This window comes from Felis catus, chromosome F1 (genome assembly GCF_018350175.1).
Source record: "Felis catus isolate Fca126 chromosome F1, F.catus_Fca126_mat1.0, whole genome shotgun sequence".
Classification (NCBI taxonomy): Eukaryota; Metazoa; Chordata; class Mammalia; order Carnivora; family Felidae; genus Felis; species Felis catus.
This window is the reverse complement of record NC_058384.1, coordinates 24,001,270-24,023,541: the sequence shown is the minus strand read 5'-3', so window position 1 is coordinate 24,023,541 and position 22,272 is coordinate 24,001,270. Positions and strand designations below refer to the sequence as shown.

Below are 22,272 nucleotides of genomic sequence, written 5' to 3'. Positions count from 1 at the left end.
AATTAGGACCAGTTGTTGTCGTGAGTCTGCCACATTAAACTAGTGGGAGATAAAGTCAGAGAAGTCATGGGAATCTAGATGGTGTGGGGCCTTGCAGGCCAAAGTAAGTCCTTTGGCTTTTGCTCTGAGATGAGAAACAAATGGAGGGTTTCCAAGAGAAGAGTGATACAGGCTAACTTCTATTTTCATGGAATCACTCTGGCTGTAAGGTTAAGAATAGACTGAAGTGGGGAAGGAGACAGTGAGGAGGATACCACAGCAATCCAGGCAAGAGGCAATGGTGGCTTGGCCTGGAAAATAGTAATAGTAGTGTTGAGAAGTGGTCTCGCATCTTGGCTCATAGAGGAGGGAATGAACACCAACATTTTGGTATTTTCTTCATATGAAGAGAAATGCAGGGGAGGAAGTTTTCTCCTCTCTGTCTCCTCCCCATTGAGCACCCCTTCTCAGACAAAAAAAGACAAATGTGATAGGCAAGAGTCTGACATTTCCTGGGACATGCTTTAGTAATGGGCAGGGACTTACTCTGTCTGCTGAGCAAAACCAGTCCAGAATGTTCCCTTCACTGGAAGTGTGCTGCTAGATAGTGGGCTCCTACTCTACCCCCTGGTAGTTGAGGGTGTGAGGCAGCCCTGGTCCTCACAGGTGCCTGGTGAATGAACTTGGGTTGACTCTGCATACCCAACTCTCAGATACACACTGAGTTGAGCAGGTCTCAAGGTCTGGTTGCAGTGGGAGTAAGAGGCTTCATTCGACCTCAGCCTTGTTTCTTTGCATTCAGAATCTTTGGGTCAGCCAGTGCCCCACTTAGCTCCCTTTGTATGAGTTCCCCCACTGGTGACAAGAGAGGTGAGTCACGGAACCTGAAGACCTAACATCAACATCAAGCTCAACTGAGAATTTGCTGCCATGTTAACCCTTGGCATAGTCTTCCTTTCTTTTTTTCTGGTTTTAGGTAGTCTTTCTTCATCCCTCTATCCCTTTTTCTGAGCCATATTTGAAAGAATGTGAAATTACATTTTTATTAGTGATGCCTCCCTTAGTTTCAAGTAACAGAAACACATTTAAGCTCTCTTAAAGACAAAGCTAGAATTTGTTTTGAAGAAACAAATTTGTCTCAAGACCCAAGGGCAGATACATAGTAGACTTCATAAATAAACTATGGAGTGCATGGGTGGCTCAGTTGGTTAAGCGTCCAGCTCTTGGTTTTGGCTCAGGTCATGATCTCATGGTTTGTGGGTTTGAGCCCCACATCGAGCTGTCAGCACAGAGCCTGCTTGGGATTCTGTCTCTCCCTCTGTCTCTGCCCCTCCCCTGCTCTCTCTCTCTCTAACTAAATAAATAAACTTATTTTAAAAATTAAATAAAAGAGAAATAAACTACAGCCAGAGCTTCAAATGCAGTCAGGACTTTCCCTTCTGTCCCTAGAGGAGGTGAACACACACCCTAGTTTGCACAGAACTATCCTGGTTTACATCTGCCAGATGTAAACAGGCAGAAACCACACAGTGACTTAAATAAGGGAAGCTTAATATAAATAGTTTTAAATTTTTGATAAAAGAGAAATTATAAGATATAGGGAAACTCTATGTGGTATCCTAGGGCCAAGGGAGAGTACCTAAGGAGAGACAGATATGAAAGGGGACCCCCCTTCCCAAGGCTGGAATTGCAACCATTGGATGGCAGAGAGATTTGCCCAGACCAGAGCTGGTCTGCAATGCGTGAGCAAGCAGGAAGCAACTCTCTGGGGCACAGGTTGGGCATAGAAAATCTGCAGCCAGTGGTCTGGCACAGGAGCTTGAAGAGAGAGTGGGGTGCCATTGCAGACAGGAGGCTTGGAATATACCATGTCCATGTCAAGACGGCCAGGTGATCACTGGCCAGGTTGGGGCTGTAAAGTCACCCAGGGACCATGAGTTCTGAGCCTATGGCTGGGATAGAGTACCACCAACTGACAATGCGGCTGCCAGAACCAGCAGGAAGGCCCCTTCCTCCTGCATTATCCCTCTAGCACCCTCCCCTGAGAAACCTCAACAGGTGTTCTTTGTAGGGGAGAAATGCTTTAAAGGAATTCCATTTGTTATTGTGGAACCTGTATAGAAGGGTGAATTCGGATCTGAGAGACAATAAATTGCTAACTGACGCAGCTCTCAACAATACCCTGGTACGAATGATTAATTCCCAGAATAGTCAGATTCATAGAGAAAGAATGTAGAAGAGTAATTACCAAAGGCTGGGAGCATGGGGGAATTGGAGAAGTATTGTTCACTGGGTAGAGTTTCAGTTTGGGACGATGAAAAGGTTCTGGGGATGGATGGTGGTGAAGGTTGCACAACAATATAATGTACTGAATGCCACTGAATTACACAATCAAAAAGGATTACAATAGTAAATTCTACATTGTACATATTCTATCACAATTACAAAAAGGCTAATTCATGGTAACTGTATTTGTCTCTCACCTCTGCTCCACTCTGTACATTGACTTTCTTCTTCGTTTCTCTGTTTCTCTTCGACACCCTGGAAAATCTGGCTGCTGACAGCTCTTGACCTAAAACAGCTCTTCTTTTCTCAAGAAAGCAGCCACACTGAGTCTGGCTCCCACAAGTCTGTCTTGCAAATTCTCATGTAAGTTCTGCAGCTGCTTTGGTCCAGTGCTCGTCTTGGCCATTGGGCCAGTATCACCTGATACAGACGACTTTGCAGAAGTGTTTGTGTGTGGTGTTAGGGGTAGGATGGAAGAGGGAGAGGAAACTGTGGTGACAAAACAAGGGAAATCTGCTAGAATCATTTAATGGCTCCCCTTCTCTCCCTTCCAGAGTTTTAACTAAATAGGGAAGCCAGGCAAATAAGTAAATAAGTAAATATTTTAAAATTCACATTAAGAGGGAAACCAATAAGTAAAATAATGCCAGATGAGTCAAATATTTTTCCTCCTTTCCACCTGTGCTAGTGGTCTGAATTAATAATAGAGGCATACGGCCGAATAAGCAGAATTATTCATCAAGCTAATTAACCATATATAGTTTTCTAAGTAGCCACAAAATGGTGGAAATCTTTATTCATACATATATAGTGAGATTTACAAATGTATTGTGGTTGTTACAGTGGTTATCATTTTTTATCTTTGTAGGCACAACAATTGATGTATATTCCTATCAGGTGCTTCAGAGAAGCTCTGACCTTTTTCTCGACAGGCAAAAATGTGCATTTTGGCACCAGATTATCGGATGGAAAAATACAGGCATTTTCCAAGCCCTAAACACAGAGTGTGCCATCTATTAGTTTGGATTTCTTCCTTAACTATCATCATACTAATATGTGGTGGTTTGTCCAAGAAGAAATGAATCCAAATCTATTTTGGACTCAGAATCCCGGAAGCCTGGGTTTTATCACTGGCTGGTCACAGATGCACTGAAAATGGGTAAGTCACCTCCATCTTTGTCTGAATTTCTCCATCTGGCAAATGTAAATTCTGACACTCGCCATCAGATAATGTTTGCAAAATGTTTGATGGTCCTTGCTGGTAGACGGTATGTAATTGCAAACAGTTGGATCATTTTTTTTCTGTCCTAAAAATTCTTCTCTTTTTCTAGAAACTATTTTTAAATTAAAAATGTCACTTTTAAAGTATGGGCACATGGCAATAAAATTCAGTTGGTAGTAGAGAGTAATTTTTTTTTAAAAAGTAAAGGTCTTTCTCTATGGCATTCCCCAGAAGTAACAGCTTAAGAGTTTCCTATTTTTAATCCTTCTGAGGCGAACCTCCGCAACAATAATTTATTATCCCTTTATTTTTGATGTATCAGCTTCAAAGTATAGCTGATGGGCCCCCTTATGAAAGATGAGGAGCTTGGCTCATTTACACTTTCCTTCAACAACCACTGCCAGATATATTTCATTTTTTTATTATTCCTTTAGATGCGTCGATAGCTTTGTACAATGTATTCAACCTTCCATTTCTTGATCCATCAATTTTAGGCAGGATGTCAATACTTCCCTCTAAGTTAATGAGAGATTTAACAGCCCTACCTTTCCCTCCTCCTCTCTTGGTCACAGTATCACAGAGTCAGTTCATCATATAGTTAATTTACATGGTCAAATGTATAGAATTTATTATTTCTGATATAATTAATTTTGGTGTGTTTTGGCCATGTGTTAAGTCTAAAAACAGCCAGAATTTATAATATTTTAATTAGATGAATACTATTGATTATACAATTTCATTCCATTCAAATAAAAAAAAATATTTATTGATTGCATATACAGTACCAGCACTGTGCTAAGTGCTAAAGATACATCAATGCACAGAACAGAGGAAAAAAAAAAAAAACCTGCCTTCGTAGAGCTTACCTTTTAATGTATATGTGTGGACTCAGAGAAAAAGTGATGAAACTATTTCATTTAACCTGTGCCGATAGAAAAAGAAATGCCCAGGGGCACCTGGCTGGCCCAGTAAGTAGAGCATGTGATTCTCAGTCTCAGGGTTGTAAGTTCAAGCCCCCATGTTGGGCATGGAGTCTACAGGAAGGAAGGAAGGAAGGAAGGAAGGAAGGAAGGAAGGAAGAAGGAAGGAAGGAGGAAATGTACAGATGTAAATTGGGAGGAGGAGGGAGAAATAGAGGAAGCAGGGCACTGAATTTTTATAATGCATTATTATCATATGCCTTCACTTTCTTACTAAAATAATAATTTAAAATTTACAGCAATTTAGAAGAAATTTACTTCTTCTTGAAGCTATTCTTTCCAAGGCCTCCTCATTTGCTAATGTAGTTTGGGTTGCTAATTTGTGAAACCTAGTTTTCAATATCATTTTGCTGGGTTTTTGTTGTTGTTTTTTACTGCATGTATTTTTGTATTTTTTTTTCCAATTTTACTTTGTATTAAGCAGTTGCGCTTGGGCAATTGTTATTTGTATGGCTTGCCTTTCTCTTTTCTTTATCCTTCTGTATAAATTCTAAAATCATTATTTCCCGAAGCATCATATTTCATATAAGGACATTATTTTTACCATTTTACTCTCCCATTTCATTGATAGTTTTTACTGGGTATAAAATTATTTGTTCAAAATCAATTTCCATTAGAACTCTGAATGTGTTTCTCTCTTATCCCAATGGAAAAGTTTGATGTCAATCTGATTTTCACTCCAGCAAGGCTAACTTGTCCTGCTCACTCACCACCACATAAGCATGAAATATTTTTTTTTAATTTTGTTTAATATTTATTTTTGAGAGAGAGAGAGAGAAAGAGTACAAGCGGGAGAGGAACAGAGACAGAAGGAGACACAGAATCCGAAGCAGGCTCTAGGCTCCCAGCTGTCAGCGCAGAGCCCAACACGGGGCTCGAACCCATGAACCGCGAGATCATGACCTGTGCTGAAGTTGGATGCTTAACCGACTGAGCCACCCAGGCGCCCCATGAAATATTTTTGTCTTTAACCTTGGCTTAAACACATTTCACAAGGATGTATTTAAGTGTGAACATTTTTTATATTAATTGTGCTGGGTACCTCCAAGTTGCTGACATTCATAAGATTCTTATTTGTCTTCAGCTATGGAAAATTTTCCTCTATTATATTTTGGGATAAATTCTTGACCTTTTAAAAATCATACTGATTAGATTTATGCCCTTTTCTATTACTTCTCCATATTTTTTTCATTCTTCTCATAATTCACTTCTCTGCTTTTTTGCTCTATATTTTGGGATACTTATCTAACGAGATGGATCACTGGTAAATTCTACCCAACATTTAAGGAAGAAATTATACCAATTCTCTACCATCTTTTTCAGAGAATAGAAGCAGAAGGAATGTTACCTACCTCATTCTATTTGGCCAACGTAACCCTAATTCCAAAATCAAAGACATTATAAGAAAAGAAAACTGTAATATTCCTCACGAATACAGATGGAAAAATCCTCAACAAAATACTAGAGAATTGAATTAAACAATGTATAAAAAAGAATTATATACCAAGAACAAGTGGGATTTATCCCAAGTATGTAAGGCTGGTTCAACATTTAAAAATGAAGTAATGTAATCATATCAAGAGGCTAAAGAATAAAAATCACATGATCGTATCAATAAATGCAGAAAAAACATTTGGCAAAATCCAATACCCATTTGTGATAAAAAATGCTCAGTAAACTAGAAATAGAGGGGAACTTTCTCAACTTGATAAAGAATATCTACAGAAACCCTTACAGTTAACATCATACTTAATGGTGATAAACTTCAATATCAGATACAAGGAAGTTCCCTCTTACCACTGCTTTTAAACATTGTAATGGGATTCCTAATTAAGGTAATAAGACAAGAAAAAGAAATAACAGATATAAGTTGGAAAGGAAGAAATAAAACTGTCTTTGTTTGCGGAGGACATGATTGTCCATGTAGAAAATCAGAAGGAATCAATAAGAAAAAAAAAAAAACCCTAGAATTAATTAAGTGCTTATCATAAGGTTTTAGGATACACAGTTAATATTAAAAAGTCAATCACTTTTCAGTATACTAGCAATTAACAAGTGGAATCTGAAATTAAAAACAATACCATTTTTATTAGCACTCCCCAAAATGAAATACTTAGGTATAAATCTAACAAAAGCTGGACAAGATCTTTATGAGGAAAACTACAAAACTCTGATGAATGAAATCAGAGAAGAATTAAATAAACTGAACTAATGGAGAGATATTCAGTATTGTCAAGATGTCACTTCTTCCCAACTTGATGTGTAAATTCAATACAATCGAAATCAAAATCCCAGCAAATTATCTTGTGGAAATGGATAAATTGATTCTAAAATTTATAGAGAGGCAAAAAGCTCAGAATAGCAAACACAATATTGAAGGAGATGAATAAACTCAGAAGACTCACACTAGCCCACTTTAGAATTTACTATATAGCTACAGCAGTCAAGACAGTGTGGTATTGGTAAAAGAATAGACAAATAGGTCAATGCAACAGAATAGAGAGTCAATGAATATATGCAAGTAGATATAGTTAGATGATGTTTGGCAAAAGAGTAAAAGCAATATAGTAAAATGTAGTCTTTCCAATAAATGGTGCTGGACCACCTGGATATCCACAGGCCAAAAAAAAAAAAAAAAAAAGGAATCTAGACACAGACCTTATACTATTCACAAAAATTAACTCAGAATAGACCAGAGACCTAAATGCAAAAAACAAAACTAAAAAACTAGAAAATAATAGGAGAAAACATTGATCACCTTGGGTATTGCAAGGACTTTTTGGATATGACACCCAAGGCATGATCCATGAAAGAAATAATTGGTAAGCTGGACTCCGTTAAAATTAAAAACTTGACTTCTGTGAAAGACAATATCATGGGCATGAGAAGACAAACCACAGCCTAGGAGAAAATATTTGCAAAAGACATGTCTGATAAAGGATTGTTATCTGAAATGTGCAAGGAACTCTTTAAACTCAACAATAAGAAAACTAGCAACTGGATTTAAAAATGGCCAGAGGAAAAAAAAAAAAAATGGCCAGAGACTTTAACAGACTCCTCACCAAAGACGATATGCAGATAGCAAATAAGTATATGAAAAAAATGCTCCACATCATATATTATTAGGGAAATGAAAATTAAAACAACGAGATACCACAACATACCTATGAAAATGGCTAAAATCCACAACACTAACAATACCAAATGCTAATGAGGATACAGAGCAACCGAAACTCTCATGTACTGCTTGTGAATTCAAAATGGTACAATCACTTTAGAAGACAGTTTGGCAGTCTTTTATAAAACTAAACATCCTCTTACCGTATGATCCAGCAATCATGCTCATCGGTATTTATTCAAAGGAGTTAAAAAATTATGTCCACACAAAAATGTTGTGCACAGATGTTTACAGCATCTTTATTCAGTGCCAAAATTTGGAAGCAGTAAAGATGTTCTTCAGTAGATGAATGGGTAAATAAACTGTGGTACATCTAGACAATTGATATTACTCAGTGGCAAAAAGAAACAACCTATCAAGCCATGAAAAGACACGAAGGAAACTTAAATGATATTACTAAGTGAAAGAAGCCAATCTGGAAAGGCTATATACTGCATGGAAACCATATGACATCCTGAAAAAGGCAAAGTTATAAAGACCTGAAAAGATCAGTGGTTGTCAGGGGTTTGGGGGCAGGGAGGGAGGGATGAATAGGCGCGACAGTGAAAATACTCTGTATGATACTGTTCTGATAGATGTATGTCATTATACATTTGTCCAGACCCAGAGAATGTACAACATCGAGAGTGAACCCTGATGTAAACTATGGACTTTGGGTGATTATGCTGTGTCAGTGTAGGTTTATCAGTTATAACATATGTATCACTTTAGTGGGAGATAATGGGGGAGGCTATATATTTGTGGAGGCTGGGAGTATATGGGAACTCTCTGGACTTAAAATTGCTCTTAAAATATTGTCTTTATTTAAAAATTATGCTAATTCTAAGAAGCCAGCCTCAGAAGACCAATATTGTATGATTCCACTGATATGAAATGTTCAGAATAAGCAAATCTGCAGACAGAACATAGGGGAGGGATTGCCTCGGGCTGGCAGAATGGTAGGTTTAGGGAGATGGAAAAAGGGTACACAGCTTCTACTCGGTAATGAAAACATTGTAAAATTGATTGCAGTGATTTGCACCAACTCTCTAAAAGCCACTTACTTGTATACTTCAAAAAATAAGATTGGGTCAGGAGGCAGTATTGAACAGGGTTTAAGAACATAGACTTTGGAACTAGCCTGACCTGAGTTTACTGACTTTACTACGTACTGGTTGTGTGACTTCTCACACAGTTCTCTCTGAATCTCCACTTCCACATCTGGAAAATACAAATAAAGTCATCACGCACACATGCACACACACACACACACACACACACACACACACCTCAAAGAGTCTGGACAGTATCCTGAGGAACCAGGGCAGGGGAAGCCAAAGGTTCCCACCCTCTCCTCTGCAGCAGGAGACTGACTGGGCGCCATGGCACCTCACTGACTGGGCGCCATGGCAAAGAGGCAGCTCCCTGTTGCCATCCTTGCCACAGAGAGGGAAGACAGATCAAATTCAGTGAGACACCAACTGGTTGTCACCTTCTCTTGGCCCTTCCTTTCTCTGTGAATTTGGTCAATACCAGACCCATGTCCATAAAGACCCTTCCTCAGATTTGAAAAATGGATAGGGGGTGAAAGAGAGCAAGAAATGAACTCTAAAAATCTCTCACCATCATGATGCTATAGCAGTCCCAGGTGCACTGCAGACAAAGATTGGACATTTATCAAGTAAAAACTGCAGGCTAGGATGAATTACTTCATTGGATGTGGAAATTACAAGTGGTACTTAAATGCTAGCTGCTTTTGGCACGGACAAAGTGGATTAATCATTATGGTGTAATATAAAGTCCAGATGAAACAAAGTCAGCCCAGCAATTTTAGCTGGAGAGGACAGTGTAAACACTACAAAAACAACCAGGCAAAAAAATATAAACTGTGGAGAGCAGCCATTTCCAAAGCCACTCAGGAACCAGTTTTCCAAGAGAATGTTTTATCTCAAGCCAAGTGGACCTAAGATTAAAACCCTACGATTAAAGCCTCTTGTATCTACTCATCCATGGTTATCAATAAAGGACCGCTCATCCAAGGGAAAAGTATCCCAACTCATTTTTTTTTTTTACTTACTTCATTCTGATCTATAATTGACTCTTACTGCGAAGACAACAAGGAAGCCGTGACTAATATTTTGTCAGGAAGCAAATCCACCCTACATATCAGTACAAAACTAGAACTAGCCATCGGGGGTGGCTGGTTCTAAGCAAGATGATAATGATGACATAGAGTCGTGAAATGTCCAAGCTAAAGGGAAAATAAGAATATTAAACATGATGTGACAATACAATGATTATAGCAAACATTTATTAAGAACTTAATATGTCCAGGAAGTATTTAATAATTCACATGTTTTAACTCATTGAACCCCAAGCATACCCCTATAAGATAGGTACAACCAATATTCCCATTATTTAGGGGTGGTTAGGTGGCCCCATCAGTTAAGAGCCTTACTCCTCATTTGGCTCAGGTCATGATCTCACAGCTGATGGGGCTGACCCCACGTCAAGTTCTGTGCTGACTGCATGAAGCTTGCTTGGGATTCTCTCTCCTTTTCTCTCTGCCCTGTCCCCACTCATTCATTCATTCTCTGTCTCTGTCTCTCTCTCTCTCTGTCTGTCTCTCTCTCTCTTAAAATAAATAAATAGGGGCGCCTGGGTGGCTTGGTCGGTTAAGCGTCCGACTTCGGCTCAGATCATGATCTCACGGTCCATGGGTTCGAGCCCTGCGTCGGGCTCTGTGCTGACAGCTCGGAGCCTGGAGCCTGTTTCAGATTCTGTATCTCCCTCTCTCTCTGCTCCTCCCCTGTTCATGCTCTGTCTCTCTCTGTCTCAAAAATAAATAACATTAAAAAAAAAAAGAAAGAAACTTAAAAAATATTCCCATTATTCAGAAGATAAAACTGAGGATAGAGACCAACTCTCTCATTGGGCACTTCTGAAAACTGAGGCCAAAGGTAGTGAGAAAACTTGCATGTAGTTATTGAAGTTTGTTGTATTTCCTTCAAACATCCTTCATCATTCTTTACCTTCTTCCTCTTCACTCCATTTCAGGTGCTCAGTTCACTCTTTTTTTTAAATAAAGAAACCCATTTTCAGGAAAAAATCCTATATTAGCCATTTACCCCATACTTGTCAAGGTCACTGCCATCCAAATGATGCTGATGTCAAATCCAATGTTTAGTTCTCCATCTTCCTCTTATTTGTCCCATCAGCAGCAATTGACATAATTGATCTCTCTCTCCCTTCCTCCTTGGAAATCTTTTCTTCTTTTGGTTTCTGGTACACTATTCTTTCTTAAATTTCCTTCTACCTCAGTGGTAGCTACTTCAATGTCTCTTTTATTGGTTTCTTCTCTTTTCCCTGACTCTAAGCCTGGGACTTAGTTATTGGACCTCTTCTCTTCCATAACTATACTCACTCCCTTGGTGATTCCTTCTAGTCACATGGCTTTAAATGTGATTACTGAATGTATATGTTCAGTCATGACTTTGTCCCAGAAGCCCAGACACATATATTCTACTTGACACATATATCTACTTGACATCCCCACTTGGATTTCTAAGTGACATTTCAAACACTAACCGAAACCAAAGGTGTGATTTCTCCCTATCAAACCTGCTTTGCCCAGTCTTCCCTACACCCATAAATGGCAGCTCGACCCTTCCAGTTGCTTAAGTCAAGAATCTTGAAATCATCCTGATTCCTCTCTTTATCCCATATTCATTTGAACAAATTCTGTGGCTCTACTATCAACTACACCTACAATTCAGTGCCTTCTTGCCATCTCCATAACTATTGCACTGGTCTGGTCCAAGTCTCTATCATCTTGCCTGGATTGTCCTAATAGTATCCCAATTGCTCAGGTTTTCCAACTCTGTCCCACTGCAGTAGCTAGAGGGCTCTTTTAAAAGTATAAGTTAAAAATCCTCCAATAGCTTCATGTGTCACTCGGGGAAATGACCAAATTCCTTCACTGGTTCATAGGCTCTATGTGCTTTGCAAGTGTTTTAACCCCACCCAGATATCTCTCTGACCTCTCTCTCTTACTTATAACTTCCTTTAGGCCATTTGTTTTTGGTATCTTTGTTGTTCTTGAATTGAGCCGTATGCCTACCTCAGGGTCTTTGCATGTGCTGTTTTTCAGTCTGGAACACTTTTCTCCAGATATATGCATGACTGGCATCATTCTTACTTTATTTAATTTTTGCTGTGCTCAAAACTCACTTTATTAGAGAAGCCATCTACTACAAATAACAAGACAGCATTTCTGTATTCCTGATACTCTATATCTTGATTTAAGCCTTAGCAATTATGATACTTGATTATTATATGTTTAGTTATTTATTATTGGTCTCTCCAATTAATTATGAGCCACATGAACTCAGAGATTTTGGTTTTTTTGTTCACAACCCCCAGCACCTCAAACAATGCTTGACACTATTGAGTGAATTAATTAATTAATTAAATCAGATTGTTACCTATTGCGGGCCTACTGACAATTAAGATTTATCTCTCATTGGAGAAACAAAGGTATCTATCCTATCAAAGAACTTCAAGGCTTAGATATGATGATGGTGAATGTATCCATGAAATTATTCTTCATGAGGTCCCTGACTCTGTCTTCTTATGGATTTATCCTGATAACTATTTCTTTAAGAATTCATTTAAAAATTAAAATTAATGATAAAAAAATGACTATATTGCTTTAGTTTGGACAGGGCTCTTTCAGGCCTTAAAATAAGCTGATCATAATGGCCATTGGCTTGACTAGACTTTGTGCCACCTGTTTGCTATAGGCAGTCTTTCCCCTTCACAAACCTTGGGGCAAAGCATGAAGAACTGGGAGAATAATGGCCACAACTATCCTCTGGGAACAGACTTAAGGGCTATGTCGCTTCCTTTAAAAAACACACCACACATACCCACTGCTAATATAAATGCAATAGCCATGAGTCTGACTGCCATGGAGACCCAGCTGCACCACAAACCTCATGCCAGATGAACAGAAGGTTAAAGGAAGGAATCTGCTGAAAAGGCCAAAAGTTTGGTTTGCTTACAGAATATTCTTTATAACCTTTGCCCATTCAGCAATTGTGGTGTCACTGTTTTGTTTCTGTCCTTACTCCACAACATAGTACAGGGTCAAGTGTCCATCAGTGACTTATCTTACCCTTCTTGTTTTTTTGGTGTTTAATGTGGTTGTGCTTGATTAAGATAAACAGAAAAGAAGATTTGAATGAGTTCCTGTTTCAAAGGAAAGGGGGAACCCTGGTGATGCCCCACCCATATCCCCTTCGTCTATTCTGAAGGTCACCTGCCAGTGGTTCCCACACACTTTGGTGGATTCCTGTGACTCTCCTGCTGAGAGCATTGTCTAGTTTCAAGAGTAAGCTTAATCATATTCTCCTATGCTCTAAAGACTGGAGCAGACCAAAAATGCTGAGAGCCAACACTCTAGGAGCTGCCCTCAACCAATGAGGATGGGAGTAGGTGATGAAGAATTCAGCTTTTCATTCACTCACAGGGACAGTTCTCAGATGTATTACATCCATTTTCTTATAACATCCCCAGAAGTATTAAGCCCCAGTCACCCACAATTCATTAATTCACAGTTTATTGGCTTTACCCCTTTTGTGTTTAATTTTCCTATTCCCATAATGTTCTTCATAGAATCACTTCCCAAATAAATTACTTGTGCTGAAATTTCTTTTCTCAGATTCTGATTTTGGGGAATCCAAACTGGGATGGGCATATTTTGCTACCTCAAATGGCCTGGACCTATATTTGCTCTTAAGGAGAGCAAGAATTTGGAGTACAGAATTTCTGGCAGCTGCTGCTGCCACCTAGAAATTGTTATTGATCAACATGAAGCAATATGGCAAGGCTGAAACTGGTAATGTATCTTATCATTTGGATAATAATACAATTACTTGTCACTTAGTAAATACCAAAGAAATAATGCTTCATTTCTTCACTTACTTTATTGACTTAAGTATATGTAAATTATCAAAGTGAATAACATAGTAATGCATGTTATTGTTTGTATGATAACCAGATTCATTGTTTGTTATAGGGTACTTTTAAGAATTAATGGTCATCTATTGAATTTTATAAACATATTCAGGAATGAGGAAGCTTTAGGAAAAAGCACTCCAGAAATCTGCATAAAGATTCCTTTGAGGGGCACCTGGCTGGCTCAGTCAGTAGAGCATATGACTCTTGAACTTGGGGTTTTGAGTTCAGGCCCCCCACTGGGTGTGGAGATTACTTAAAAACAAAATCTTACTATATGCTAAGAACTTGGATGTAAATTAAAAAAAAATAAATTAAATTTTAAAAATCTTAAAAAAATAAAAGATTCCTTTGAATCTTTGTTAAGTACTGGCTACATATGAAAAGAGTGAAATTGCACAAACTGTTCAAAGAATACTGGGAAGGGAGGGTCAGCTTGCATAGAGATGAAGGTTTTCAAACTTGATCATCCATGGTGGAGAATCTTTGGAGATCACCTGGGACATTCAGTAGGGATTCTTGAGAGGTCACACTTTAGAAGTAGGACACAATTCCTGGAGTGAAAACGATTTTAGCACTACTTAGAAAACCTTAAAAATAGTCCTCAGGAAGATTACTTTGATTTGAGAGTAATGTAAGTGTCTATGAATATAAAACCCAACCCTCTTTAAAAGAACAACAAAATCCAGACACTCAAGAATATAAGATTGACAATGTACAATTGTGCAATGTGCAATGTACAATTCACAGACCCAATAAGTTTTTCTTTTGCTAGTTATAAGAAGGAGGAAAATGTGATCTCTAACCAGGAAAAAGGACAATAGAAGCAGATCCAGAAATTACAGAAATGCTAGAAGTAACAGATGATAGATGACCGTTATTAATATTGTGTTCAAGTATATAAAGACATGAACATGTGAGAAAAGAGATGGAAGATATAAAAAATAAGTTAGAATGAACTTCAGGAGTAGAAAAATTAAGTATTTGAAATGAAAAAATCCACTGGATAGGGTGAACAACAAATTTCACACTGCAGAAGAAAAGACTAATGACTTTGAAAAGATATAGCAATAGCATCTATCCAAAATGAAGCAGAGAGAACAGTAACTTTAAAAAATGAACAAAAGTTCAGTGACCTCTGAGACAGTATCGGGAATTCCAAGATACATGTAACCTGAATCCCAGAATAAGGAGAGAGAAAGGAAGGGAAAGCAAATATGTTGGAAGAATCAATGGCTGAAACAGTTCCAAATTTGATGAAGACTATAAACCCACAAATCCAAGAAGTTCAAAGCACCTCACATAAGATTTCACACACACATAGTAATACCCACATTTGGAGTGACATAAAGCACATTATAAAGTTCTGAAAACCAGTGATAAAGAAAAATATTTTAGCAGCTGCCAAAGAAAAATGATAGTCTATACAGAGAAACAAAGTTAAGAATTATTCATACCTGTGGTCAGAAACTATGTAAACCAGAAAGAAAAATGAACCAAAATCTTTAAAATACTAAAAGAGGAAGTGCCCGGAGTGGCTCAGTTGGTTGAGTGTCCAACTCGATTTCAGCTCAGGTCATGATCCCAGGGTCATGGGATGGAGCCCCGCATCAGGCTCCACACTGAGCATGGAAGCTTGCGTGAGTTCGAGCCCTGAGCTGGGCTCTGTGCTGACAGCTCAGAGCTTGAAGCCTGCTTCAGATTCTGTGTCTCCCTTTCTCTCTGACTTCCCCCACTAATACTTTGTCTCTGTCTCTCTGAAAAATACACATTAAAAAATTATTTAAATAAATAAATAAATAATGAAAAATAAAATACTGAAGGAGGAAAAATATTGTCAACCTAGAAATCCATATGTAACTAAAATATTCTTCAGAATATGGTCATTTTTTTTTAAGACAACAGCTGTGACAATTCATCATCAAGCGGACTACATTACAAGAAAGTTAGAAAAAAAGTTGCTCAAATAGGAGACAGTGACACAAGATGAAAACATGGATTTATTTAAAAGAATTAAGAGTAATCAGCAATAATAAATATGTAGATAAATATAAAAGATTATTTTCTCATTTTAAAATTTCTTTAAAATATAATTAACCTTTTACAGTAATAATAATAATAATGTTTTCTTTGCTTTATAACAGATGTATAAATAAAGCAAATGACATTAATGGCATAAAAGAAAAGAGGAGGAAGTGGAAACATAATGCAAATGTCTTATATGTCAATTGATATAATATTATTGAAGGTAGTTTGGATAAATTAAATATGTATGTTATAAACCCTAGAGCAACCAGTTTTTCTTTTAAGTATAGGTAATAAAATAGTAAATAAACATAAAATTGATAGGCTAAAATTGATAAAATAGAGATAAAATGAATGCTACAACATAATGAACTAAACCAAAAAAAAAAAAGGCAGAGAGAAGATAGATAGATAGATAGATAGCAGATAGAATGAGTAGAAAAAAAGAACAAAATTATAAGTTTAAATCCAAATATATTGAACATTACATTAAATATAAATGACCCACATATTTCAATTAAAAGACAAATTCTCAGATTAATAAAAAAGCAAGATCCAACGATACACTATCTATAAGAAACCCATTTTACATGTAAAGACACAGATACCTTAAAGGAATATGATGGAAGATTTAACACAAACAACAAAAAAATAGATCAATTGGATATTAGCAAAATTAAATCTTTTTGCTTCAAAAGACACCATCCAAAATGTGAAAAGACAATCTTCAGCATAAGACAAATATTTTTAAATCAGGACTCTTATAAGGGACTTGTGTTTAGGCTATATAAAGCATCACAGCTCAATAAAAAAAAGATTACCTAGTTTTAAAATGGGAAAGGATCTGAATAGACATTTCTCCAAAGAAGATATACAAATGGTCAATAAGCACATGAAAAGATGCTCAACATCATTAGCCATCAGTGAAGTGCAAATCAAAACCACAGTGAGATACCACTTCACACCCATTAGCATAGCTAGAATAAAAAAGACAATAGAAAGTTGATAAAAGTATGGAGAAATTAGAACCTTTATACACTGCTGGTGGAAATGTAAAATGGTGCATCCACTTTGGAAAACAATCTGGAAATTCCTCAAAATGTTAAACATGGAATTATTGTGTGACTCAGCAATTCTATTCCTATGTATATATCCAAGAGAAATAAAAATGTATATCCACATAAAAACTTGTACATAAATATTCATAATATTATACACAATAGCCAAAACAACTCAAATATCCATGAACAAATGAATGGATAAATAAAATGTGGTAAATCCATATAGTAGAATATTATTTAATTATTAGATGGAAAAAATACTGATATAACCTGCAATATGAATGAACCTTGAAAATATTATGCTAAAGGAGGCAGACACAAAAGGCTACATATTGTATTATCCCATTTCTTTTTTTAAGTTTACTTTTATTTATTTTGAGAAAGATACAGAGAACAAGCGGGGGAGCAACAGAGAGAGAAGGAGACAGAGAAATCCCAAGCAGACCCCACACCATCAGCACAGAGCCTGACATGGGGCTCGATCTCATGAACTATGAGATCGTGACCTGAGCTGAAATCAAGAGTCAGAGCTTAACTGATTGAGCCACCCAGGTGCCCCTGTATTATTCCATTTCTATGAAATGTTCAGAAGAGGAAAGTCTATAGAGACAAAAGTAGATTAGTGGTTCCAAGGTGTGGGTGAATAGGGAAAATGGGATGCCTGCTAAAGGATGTATAGTTTCTTTTTTTTTTTTTTTAACATGTATTTATTTTTGAGACAGAGAGTGAGCATGAATGGGGGAGGGTCAGAGAGAGAGAGGGAGACACAGAATCTGAAACAGGCTCCAGGCTCTGCACTGTCAGCACAGAGCCCGACGCAGGGCTTGAACTCACGGACTGTGAGATCATGACCTGAGCCGAAGTCGGACGCTCAACCGACTGAGCCACCCAGGCGCCCCTATAGTTTCTTTTTAAGGTGATGAAAATGTTCTAAAATTGGTTGTGGTGATGGTTGCACAGCTATGAATATGCTAACAACTATTGAATTGCACACTTTAAAAAGAGTTAATTGTATGTTATGCGAATTATATCTCAATAAAGCCGTTATAAAAATAGTAAAATGATGGAAAAGTTATGCCGTGAAAAAACTAATAAAAAAGCTGAAGTAGACTTTGGAACAAAAATATTACCAGGGATAATGGGGAGCATTTTATGATGATGGAGTCAATTTACCATGCAGATATAACAGCTCAAATGCACCCAAAAATAGACCTCCAAATATATGAAGCAAAAGTTGACCAAACCAAAAGTGAAATAAGAAAATACATAAATATGGTTGGAGATTTCAATTTTTATCTCTCAGTAATTGACACAGAAACTATATAAAAAATTAACAAAGATATCAAAGTCCTGAGCAAATTTGTCAACCAACTTGGCCTAATCAAGATCAATAGAATACTTCACCTAACAGCAAAATATACATTCTTTTCTAGTGTTCCTGGAACATTCACTAAAATAAGCCATTTTCTGGGGCATAAAATAAATCTCAATAAATTTAAAAATATATAAATAAAAAATCATGGTCTCTGTTTATAATAAGAATTAAATCAGAAATGATAAAAAAAAAGTATCTGGATATTTGGAAATTAAATAAGCATTTCTAAAGAACCCATGGGTCAGAAAAGACATCACAAGAGAATTTAGAAAACATTTAGAACTGAATAACAATGAAAATGCAACATGTTAAAATTAGAGACACATAGCTAAAACACTTAGCTGTTTAGTGTGTAAATCACTCTTAAAGGGAAATTCATAGCTTTAAAAGCTTATATTTAAAAAGACGAAAGGAGGGGCGCCTGGGTGGCTCAGTTGGTTAAGCGTCTGATTCTGGATCTCTTGGTTCATGAGATCTAGCCCGAGTTGAGCTTTGTGCTGACAGTGGGGAGTCTGTTTGGGATTCTGTCTCTCCCTCTCTCTCTGCCCCTCCCCAACTTGTGTGCATGCTCTGGAAAGAAAGAAAGAAAAGGATTAAAATTAATTATCTAACCTTCCAATGTAAAAATCTAGATAAAGAAGAGTAAATTGAAATGTTATAGAAAATAATAAAAATGATTTAAAAAATCAATAAGATCAAAAGCAATTTATTTAATCAATAAAATTGATAAACCTTTAGTCAGAATTATTAAGATTAAAAAAACAGAGAAATCACAAATTACTAACATCAATAATAGCAAGAGACATCACTGCACATCCTTCAGATATTAAAAAGATAATAAGAAAAAACTTTTTAGAAGGAAATATAGGCAAACATCTTCGTGGCCTTCAGATAGTCAAAGATTTCTTAGTTCAAAAAAAAGGATAAACCCTAAATGAAATAATGATAAATTAGAGTTTATCAAAATAAAAAAACTTCTGCTCTTTCAAAGACCCTTTTAAGAAAATTAAAAGACAAGCCACAGGAAAAAAAAAAAAAAAAAGACAAGCCACAAACAGGGAAGACAGTATTTACAGTGCACATATCTCACATAAGACTTATATCCAAAATATACAAGGAACTCTCCAGAATATACAGAGAACTCTCTTGATCAATCAGTACACAAACACAAACAACACAAGAATGCTCAATAAATGCATGAAAAAATGGGGCACCTGGGTGGCACAGTTGGTTAAGCATCTGACTTCAGCTCAGGTCATGATCTCATGTTCCATGGGTTTGAGCCCCACATCAGGCTCTGTGCTGACAGCTGCTCTGTGCTGGAGCCTGCTTCAAATTCTGTGTCGGCCTAGCTCTCTGCCCCTCCCCCACTCACACTCTGTCTTTCAAAAATGAATAAATGTTAGAAAAAATTAAAAAATAATGTCCATAAAAAATGATTAACATGAATAATAAATAGGGAAATTCTAATTATACCTAAATTCTAATTATATAATTTTATACCATTTGGATCTCTTTTTCTTTATTATCATGCATCATTTATTGAATACATCATCTTTTGCCTACTGTGTGTAATGCTACCTCTATTATATATGAACTTGCCATATATGTGAACATCTGTTTCTGAGATCTATTTGTCTATCCCTGTGCCAACACCACATATTCTTAGTTACTATAGCTTAATAATAAGTATTATATTTGGTAGGGCAACTGTCCCTCTCCAGCAGAAATAAACAAATCCTCTCTGAGGAAGCAAATTTTACAACTGTTAAGGAACAAAAATTCAACTGAGAAAATTTTAAAGATATAATTGGGTTATTAATTAATTCATGAATTGAACATTATCCCATCTAACAAGCAGAGGGGAGCTCTGGGGAGCTGTACCAAATGAAAGGATTTCATAGACAGAAATGGGGCAGAACAAATTATCAAAAGAAAAGAAAGGATTGTTTCCGGCAAGGTCACCTTCTCGTAGGGGGTAGGACAGGGAGTTTTATTAAATGGATTACCTCATCTTTTGGGGGTAGGTAAACAGGATCCATGTGACAGATTACCTCATTGCTGCTGACCAGAAAATTCCTGACTGACTGGTTAAGGCTATATTTCTTGGGGAGGTTGAAACTGCAATTGGATTAGATATTAAGCCCCACTTGGTGACTTTGTCCAGCATAACTGACTCCATTCTGGGCTTGTGGTTTTCTATTTTAACACAAACCTCAAAGAAATCCCGTAGTTAAGGTTGTATGTTCCATGCACTCACCAAAATGTTACTGTACATAGAGAAAATACACAACCATAAATGAGATTCAACAAAAATAGCAAACCACAGAATCAGACCTGCAAAAACTGATATTATAATTATCAGATACCAAATATATAATAAAAAATAAATATGTATAAATCCATATAAAAGAATAGAATTAGAAAAAAGAATTCTGAAAAGAATCTACAGCAATGAAAATTATAATAACTGAAAGTATGATCTGGATAGATTGACTTAACATTATATTAAACACAGTTAAAGAAACAATTAGTGATTTGGAAGTTAAAGCTGAAGAAATTACACATAATGTGGGACAGAGACAAGGCAAAGGGAAATATGGCAAAGAGATTCAGAAACAGGGAAAGAAGAGTTAACAGATCCAACTTACATATAATCTGAGTTCTAAAAAGAAATAACCATGGGGGACACACAATATTAAAAGACATAATGACTGAGTGTTTTCAAGAAGGGATTAAGAACACCAAACCTTAAACCAAGGAAGTTCCCCAAAGTAACAAACACCATAAGTAAAAAGAAATACACATGAGTGACAAATTAAAAACAATGAAAACACAGAGAAGAGAAAAGAAGCAGCCAGAAAGGAAAAAAAAGAGAGAGAGAGAGGAGGACATCTACAGTGACTGATAGCTGACTTCTCAGAAACAACAGTGGAACCCAAAAGAACTGAAAATACATTTTCAGAGTACTGTAAGAAAATAACTTTCAACCTAGAATTCTATACAGTTAATCCTCAGAAAACATGAGTTTGAACTGCACATGTCCACTTACATATAGATTTTTTACAGTCCAATACTATAAATGTATTTTCTCTTCCTTATGGTTTTCTTTACAATGTTTTCTTCTCTCTAGCTTCCTTTATTGTAAGAATACAATGTATAATGCATATAACATACGTAATATGTGTTAATCAGCTATGTTATCGGTAAGGCTTCTGGTCAACAGTAGACTATTAGTAAAGTTTTGGGAGAGTCAAAAGTTATACCCAGATTTGCAACTGTCAGCACCCCTAACTCCTGTGTTTTTCAAGGGTCAACTGTATTCAGTGATACAATCATTCAAAAGTAAAGGCAAAATAAAGATATATTCAGACACAAGCCCAAAATGGTTTACTATCAACACATCTTCACAAAAGAACTTCTAATGAAGGTGTATCACGTCAGAAGGAAGATTTGTGATGTATGAAAATGGAAAGCATAAATATTGACTATGTACAATGGCAAAATTAATGTCTAATTGGTGAGGCTACATATCAAGAGAGGATAGCATATTGCTTAGGGAGGGTGATGATTGGCTTGAAACATTTGAAGACTCATATGGTTCTGAAGAAGAGTAAAATTATTTAACATGTTAATGCATGTTAAAATTTCTAGGATAATCATTAAAGGGATAGGATAGAAATAGCTGTAAATGTTAACTTTTATCATCATTATTATTGTTATTATAGTTGCAATTATTATGTTCTTATAGAAAAAAAAAGGAAAGAAAGAGAAGGGGGGGAGAAAAAGAGAAGGAAAGGATTCTATAGTCAAATCAGTTTTTCTTAACCAAAACAGATTTATTTCCTGCTTGATTTCTCTAAGTTTTTTCTCAGCTAATGGGCATTCTAAATCCCCAGATAGACTGTAGAGGGTGTGCAGAATTTTGTTTATTTGACATCAGAACCTTTAGCTCATTAAACATTTATTAATATATTGAGAAACTTGCAGGTTAGAGAATACCTTTTAAACTGAATGTGAATCTCCTACAGCTTGATTTGCTTGTTTAAGGGATTAATATAACCATGTGGGCTTGAAGAGAATAACAAACTAGATTAACAAGGTCAATCTCAGAAAGACCTCAGGTCTGAGAAAAGAAGACAGTAAGGAAGAGTTGAAAATACTCTTGT

General features: G+C 36.6%; 1 protein-coding gene across 3 annotated transcripts in view; it reads left to right on the top strand.

The window, feature by feature from the left end:
• TSEN15 (tRNA splicing endonuclease subunit 15) overlaps window positions 1–22,272 on the top strand; it is a 185,903-nt gene that overhangs the window by 94,844 nt on the left and 68,787 nt on the right. For all 3 annotated transcript variants that reach the window (XR_006591898.1, XR_006591897.1, XR_002739135.2), the window contains exons 8-10: window positions 2,544–2,628; window positions 3,134–3,424; window positions 13,347–13,523. The gene's annotated coding sequence lies outside the window, so the exon portion shown is untranslated. The remainder of the gene's footprint in view (window positions 1–2,543; window positions 2,629–3,133; window positions 3,425–13,346; window positions 13,524–22,272) is intronic.